We start from the raw sequence: 7,471 nt of genomic DNA, 5'->3' as shown, positions 1-7,471 counted from the left end.
ACCATGATATCACTCATCCCAAAACCTTCAGTTGATGAAAAAATGTAACACTAATGATTATGTCTCTAATACTCCATAAACCTCCATTATCCACATTATATAAATATTTCATTGGCTCCTCATACTTTCCCTTATTTTTGATATTCAATCAAAATAGATACAAGATCATTTTCTTATTTTTTATTATCATAATATTTTTTAATAAAAACCCACTTGTAATTATTTTTATGTAAAATTAATAATAAAAAACATCATGAATTAAATTTTACCATTTTTTTAATCCCGATCAGGAAGAAAGAAAAATAATATCGGGGGGGGGGGGGGGGGGTGGTATAGGTACTTTCTATTTTCATGCAAAGTTCATTTTCTCATGGTTTCTCATGTTAAGCTATTTTTGGAAGGAATGGTCCCCGCATTACCCGAATTAATTGTTTAGTGGCTGCCTAATAAGCTTAATTATGTTCTTAGCTTCCATTTCTATTTCTGATTCATTCCATAACTCTCCCCAATCTCCATCTCCAAATTAAAACAAATACTATTACTATGCCACCTCCATCTATCTCTATAAAACACTTTTATATTTTGTGGCTGCACCTAATACACATGCACCCATCTAGCTAGACTTATTATATATATCTGGGTTGTTGCTGTATCGTGTACATATAATTTCACTCAAGTAGTGCTACTGCTACGTAATGCATTGCATACACATTTACTCTCCCTTTCTTTACTTCATCTCCGTTTCTCTGCATTCTACCACAAAAAATGTAGGAAGAGAAAAAATATATATAAGGAGAAAAGAAGAAAGCGTGTGTATTGTAGGTAGGAAAGGGACGGATGTAGAGAATGAAGAAGAGCATAAGGATGCATATTATGCATCCTGCCATGCGGAGCACTGGACAATGGCAGAGTTGAAGAGATCATCATTCGCACCATCAAGGCTACTCTAAGTATGTCCTCAAGAACCCTTCTTCCCCCAACCTCCTCATCGTTCCTCCCCACGCTGACCTCCGTGACGGCAACATCTTCCTCGTTCCCCTGCTTTCCCCTCCCAACCAACACGCTGCTCTCCACCCCCACTCACACAAGCACTAGCAGACCCCACCGTCTTACTCTTTGGAGGCCTCACCTCGACACTATCTCTAAGTCCCGGCCGCTATCCCTCACCATCTGTAACCATGGTGAAAAAAAAAAAAAAAAAAGAAAGGAAGAGCGGTTACAGATGGTGAGAGGATGGCGGCGGGGACTCAGAGATGGTGTCGAGGTGAGGCCTCCAGAAAGTAAGACGGCGGGGTCTGGTAGTGCTTGTGAGTGGGGGTGGAGGGTTTCTGATCTGCTGCTGCAGCGTGTTGGTTGGGAGGGGAGGCAGGAGAACGAGGAAGTGGATGTTGCCGGCGATGGAAGTCAGCGTCGGGAGGAACAATGAGGAAGTTGGAGGAAGAATAGTTCTTGAGGACATGCTTAATTGCTTAGGATGAGCTCTCAGGACATCAGCAGCCTTGATGGTGCGAGTAGTGATCTCTTCAACTCTGCCATTGGAGTGAACTATTAGTATCACCTCCAGTGCCCCGCATGGCAGGATGCATGATATGCAAACCTTTCAGACTGCGAAAGTGAGATGGCCTTCTTTGTTTCATGGCGTGGATTCGGCCACTCAGGATTGGATTGTTGACCAGATGCATTCAGTAATTAATCTCATATTCACTACTTACTTCTAAGTTCTTATGCATTTTTTTTAAATTAATTAGTTAATTATTATGTTTATGCATTCGTTTTTTGCTAAATTGCTTTATAGTTTAGATGTTATGTGTTTTGGTTCTGAATAACTGTTAACTGCTTATCAACTTATATGATTTGGAAATAACAACAGAGGCCTCAAATTATAGGAAAGGGAATCAGAGTTGCTTTCAAATAAATTTCGTTGTTTTAGAAGAGTACCATGCATTATGATGTGCAATGCATGTGTGAACCTCACTTCTTTGAGGAAGTAATTGATTTTTCCTCTAAGATTTCAGTAGGACTTTGATTATAAAATTGTTTCAAAACTAAGCTAATTAAACAACACAGTTTCTCGCTAACTTTGTTGCCTTTTTTTTATTGTTAATCAAGTTTTATTCCCTCAAAATATGAACATTTTCCGGTTTTAATCATTTTTTTTTTGTAAAAATTTAGTTACTTGCATATGATGTTGTGAATAATTTACTCAAAAATATTGAGCTTTCAAAAACATTGCTTTGAATATGGTGAATAAATAGACCAATTTTCATTCTGAAGATGAACTTCCATAGTTGTCTGTGTTATAGGTCCGACCGGTCGTAGAAACTGGATATGAAAATGTTTTACTTGTGAGATTGTTGTTAGAGACCAGAATACCTTCCATCAGGAAGTCTTCAGTGAGTACAATGTCTTATCTCTGATCTTTAGCATTTATCAGTGATACGTATGGTCGAGTGTGCCTGAAAAGTGTAATTGTTTTTGGGATCAGGGAACTGGGGTTACAACACTCAGAAAAAGAGAGAAGAAGCTGCGGCTATCCCCAGAATTCAAGTGCCTGAGAAGAAGTTGAAATGATTGTTTGTTGCCTTCATTGAATTTTCACTTTTTCAGGCGTCAGCATTGAACTGAACATTTTGTTACCACCTCATTTATAAAGAAAGTCAGTTTGTTGTGACCACAATCTTTCTATTTAAAATGGCTGCTGTAACTGTATCCTCTAATGTTATATAGAGAAATGTTTTTTCAGTACATAGTAATATAGTATATATACACACACAATAAATTGACAGTTGATTATTGAAGCTCAAAACTGGTTTTCATTATGTAAGTGTTATGTTCAATAAGAAAAGATAGATCTACACTCTTGGATGAAGGCAATGTATTGAGTTTACACATATATAACTGAGGTTGCTTTTATTTGGGTGGCTAAATATATTAAGTTATAACAATGTGGAAATAAATAGAGGAAATATGTGCCTCAAATGAAGCTGCAAGATCAATGTGGAAGATTCCAAAAAATACGACGCCACTCATAGTCATATGTGAATGACTATTTCGAAAGCAAATATTATTTGTGGTAATACTAGGCTGAAAAAAGGTATGAAATACTTCGAGGATTTACTACACATCTTCCGTCTTTAGAAGGCAGGTTTGGTCTCCATCAAAGTTATGCAAAATGGTAAAAATATTAATGCATGGATAAAATTATATTTTAATGCATGAAAACTTAAACAAAAAATTCCATTAAGATGAAGTCAACTATATAGATCAAACAATATTATTATATTCAGTTATATATCATGTCTATAATAAATTCATTTATGCTGTAGATGAGCTTAATTAATAAGGTAACGGTAGCTCTTTTTACTCAAACATCGATATTACCTTAGGCCTTTCCTTTAAAGATCTAACATGCAAACGTAATCTTACACTGTTAAAGTGTGTTTAGTTTGGAGTTTGTTAAACCAAAGAAGCAATAAAGGGTTTCATTTTTTATCCTCAAAATAATTTATTTTTCTTGCATTTTCATGCAGGTTTTACTTCTTAGTATTGGCCATTAATTTAATTCATGCAGTAATTCATAGATATAAAATAGTATACAGTATATGCATTACGTAGCAGTAACACTACTTGAGTGAAATTATGTATACACGATGCATGTGTATTAGGTGCAGCCACGAAATATAAAAGTGTTTTATAGAGATAGATGGAGGTGGCATGCATAGTAGTAGTATTTGTTTTAATTTGGGGAGAGTTATGGAATCAGAAATAGAAATGGAAGCTAAGCATGCAGGGAACAATCCAAAACTAGCTTATATTAACATGAAAATAGAAAGTACCTACAACTTCGGAGAAGCTGAGGTTGATGAGTGTGAAAGAAGCAAGAGTCAAAGAGCAAAAAGATGAAGAGAGTAGAGTAAACTCTCTCCCCCGAACCCCAAATCGAAACCAAACAAGAAAAAACCAAAACCAAGGTATCGTCCGCCTTCGTCTCTGGACCGAAACGGACGCAAACCGGTTCGTTCTGACCTGCCGGTTCAGCTACAGGAGAGCAGTGCGAAGGTGAGGCCTATCGGGCTTAGGGGGCCCAAGTACTCGCCATTTGGGCCTGGAAGGGTGGACCCGAAGGTAGAGTTGTTGGAGGCAAAAGAAGAGCCGAAGATGGAGCAACAGAGGAGGAAGAGGAGAGGTTGGGTTCAAGGGGAAAGACCAAGAGGCAAATCAATCTAGGTATGAAAAATTAGGGTTTTTTAGTTGTAGAAAATTGATGTTCTTACTTCTTTGTTCCCTTTGCCTGTATGTTCTAGGATTATGAAATTAGGATACTTTATTGGCTTTTTTTCTTCCAAAATAAATAATGCTGAGGATGACTTATTTTGATGATATTTTCTATGAAAATTTTTCTAAGTGTTGGATACTTTGAGGACTACCTTTATGTTACATTGAAAATTTATCCTACATTTTGAATTTTGAATTTTGAATTTTCAGGCGGTAGCTGAGTTAGTATACAGGTCATATTAACTTATGAAGGATGATGGTATTTATGTGTTGACTGCTTTTGTGGTAATGGTTTAAAACTATATAATTGGGATACTTTGAAGTCTGTCTTACAACTATTACTATATGAGGATGAATTTTTTACTCAGATTTTGGTGAAATCGTATGAGAATTGGAAAATGTAAGGGCTAACTTATGTTATATAGAAAAGAGGGAAGGTTAATCTTAAATTGTTGAATGGTTTGTCTGGTGATTATAAAATTTTTAAAGTTTTGCTTAACAAAATAGGATGTCTGGTGGTCCTTCTGTTACTAGCTTCTTTGGAAGTTTTTGGTGGTATTGAGAATTTGATAATTGAATAAGCCCATTGGATATAGAGAGCAATTTACTTTCCAATTATTGTGGAAATGTATTACACATATTGCCAAACTAGTAATCTGAGGAGATAAATTTTTACATCTGCTAACATATATATTATATTGCAAATGTACTAAACTCTGTGAAATGCTTCTTTCTAACATATATTTAAATTGAAACTCTAATCCAGCTTTTGAGATATTTGACCTTGCCTGTGACCTAATGCTCTTAGAGAACTGGTACATAAATCTAGAAAATAATTTTTTTTTTTAAATTTACTATATGTTCTTTAATGATTACTCTTTATATATTTATTTTTATTGACCATGAACTCTGTTTTGGTCACAGGTAGGGATGGCTTAACTCACAACATGCTGGATGTTATTCATAAGCATTGGAAATATTCTGAAGTGGTTAGGATCAAATGCATGGGCGTTCCAACTGTTGACATGAAAAATGTTTGCACCCAGCTTGAGGTTTGTACCTTTCTATACCCTTCTGAAGTGAATTTTTCTATTATGGTCTGTTTAATATGTGTGGACCTATGCTGGTTGAACCATAGTTGGGTACTTGGATTATGTGTCACTCTATGTTTAAAAGCTACTTGGTTATGCAAGCATAAGCAATTCTCTTGCACTTGTCACAGGACAAAACATATGGAAAGGTCATTTCCAGGCATGGGGGTACAATTATATTATACAGAGGTCGGAACTATAATCCCAATCACAGGCCAGTAATTCCTCTCATGCTGTGGAAACCCCAAGAACCTGTCTATCCTAGACTGATTGAGACAACAATTGAGGGTCTGAGTATTGAGGAAACTAAAGAGACGAGGAAGAGAGGACTAGCCGTTCCCTGTTAACAAAACTTGGTTTGCTTGCTATATTTTCTAATTCCAGTTTTATTTATGCTTTCTGCAAAGGTTATTGACTCTGAATTGAATTGCAGCCAAAAATGGCTATTATGCATATTTGGTGCCAATGGTCAGAGATGCTTTCCTCTCAAGTGAATTGGTTCGGATAGACTGCACGGGTCTTGAGAGGAGTGATTACAAGAAAATCGGCTGCAAACTCCGGGTAAAGATGATTTTGTTATTTTATTTTTTCTTTTCTAATTAGATTATTATTATAATTAGCTTTACAGTGCTTTATCTATGTGTTCTAGTTATTATCATAGGTTGCATAGCTTAAAAGTGGACCCTAACAGATGAACTTAAGTGTTCATTGCGTTTGTTTGGGTTTTGAAAAGCAGAACCAACGTTCTGTTCTTTTTTTTTTTTTTTTTTGGTCTGTGGATTGGACAACCCCCAATCCTAGGTACACAACACACCCACACACTCCTCACACTTTACCACAATATTCTCCCTAATTGCAACCGGTCGGGTTTGAACCTGCGACCTTTGAGGTGAGGAAGGGGAGATATGCCATGTGAGCTAAGGCTCATTGGCACCAACGTTCAAATATGATTGTCTACAGGGATGAATTCGGGATTTGAGTAACACGGGTATTGTATTAATTTAGTAAGATCACACGGGTTGAACTCTTAAAATATTTTTATTTTGTTCAGTTGGTTCAATTCAAAAGGGAAACATGTTCTCTTAGGCCCATAATACTTTTAAGCATTTTTTGTGTGTGTGGATTAGCCCACATCTTTAAAAGCAATGTAAATATTATAACACTTCCTCAATTAGACATTATATCTGTGACATAATTTGTAACATTTTTGTAAAAATATTATATATCAGTGCTTATAAAAATTCTAGGGGGACCTTGCCCCCCTGGGCCACCCTTTGTATTCGTCTGTAATTTTGTTCCTGTAGTAAAAATTTATTTGTTCCTTAAAATTTATCAATGCAGGACCTGGTCCCTTGTATTCTGGTGACTTTTGATAAAGAACAGATTGTAGTTTGGAGGGGGAAGGATTATAATCCCCCAGAGGATGGATACTTCTTTAAAGATAAAGAGTGGTTCGATGATTATGATGATCATTTGGATGCTGGTGTAGGGTAACGTGTTGAGCTTCATTACAGCAGCTTAGGAGACTAAACACTCTATGGTTGGCTGTGTGATAATGAGGTATAATCTTGCATGGTATAAGTTGCAGCCATGAATCAGAAGTTCCTTTAAGATTGGATTATTTCTTTTTTGTTTTAATGCAGTAAAAGAGAGAGGGACACTTTTAAGATGATGTACCTACTGCCAAGGTTGATGCTGCTCTTTGGATATGAGCAATTCATCCCCAAAAACTGTTCTTTAACCATGTCTCATTTTCTGGCCTTAAAAGTGGAGAAGAAGCATTCTGAAAGATGTAAATCTGTTAAATATAATTATATATACAAGCTAATTCCTGAACTGGAGATGGTGTAGATAGGATTATCACATTTTTTTTTTATATTCAAACTGTACCATCAGTATTTCAAGTAAAAACCGATTGAATTTTGATGTCTTTAGTGTATCTTTTCACAAAATCAAGTTTCTCCATTAGCATAGTCAAAGCTTGTTAGGGTTTCAGAGCTGTCTTTTGTGATGTTCTAAAGAACAGGATCAGCCTCATACATAGGTCAGGTGGAAACTGACTTTGTAGTCATAATAGTCCAATACAAAGATTAGTCACCAAATTA

At 36.1% G+C, this 7,471-nt stretch overlaps 1 pseudogene; it reads left to right on the top strand.

Annotated features, from left to right (window-relative positions):
* Positions 1-3,771: 3,771 nt before the first annotated feature.
* Positions 3,772-6,863, top strand: LOC130975660 (CRS2-associated factor 1, mitochondrial-like; annotated as a pseudogene).
* Positions 6,864-7,471: the final 608 nt, after the last annotated feature.

Source organism: Arachis stenosperma, chromosome 4 (genome assembly GCF_014773155.1).
Source record: "Arachis stenosperma cultivar V10309 chromosome 4, arast.V10309.gnm1.PFL2, whole genome shotgun sequence".
Taxonomy (NCBI): Eukaryota; Viridiplantae; Streptophyta; class Magnoliopsida; order Fabales; family Fabaceae; genus Arachis; species Arachis stenosperma.
The sequence above is the reverse complement of the archived record's forward strand: the minus strand, read 5'-3'. Positions and strand labels throughout refer to the sequence as shown.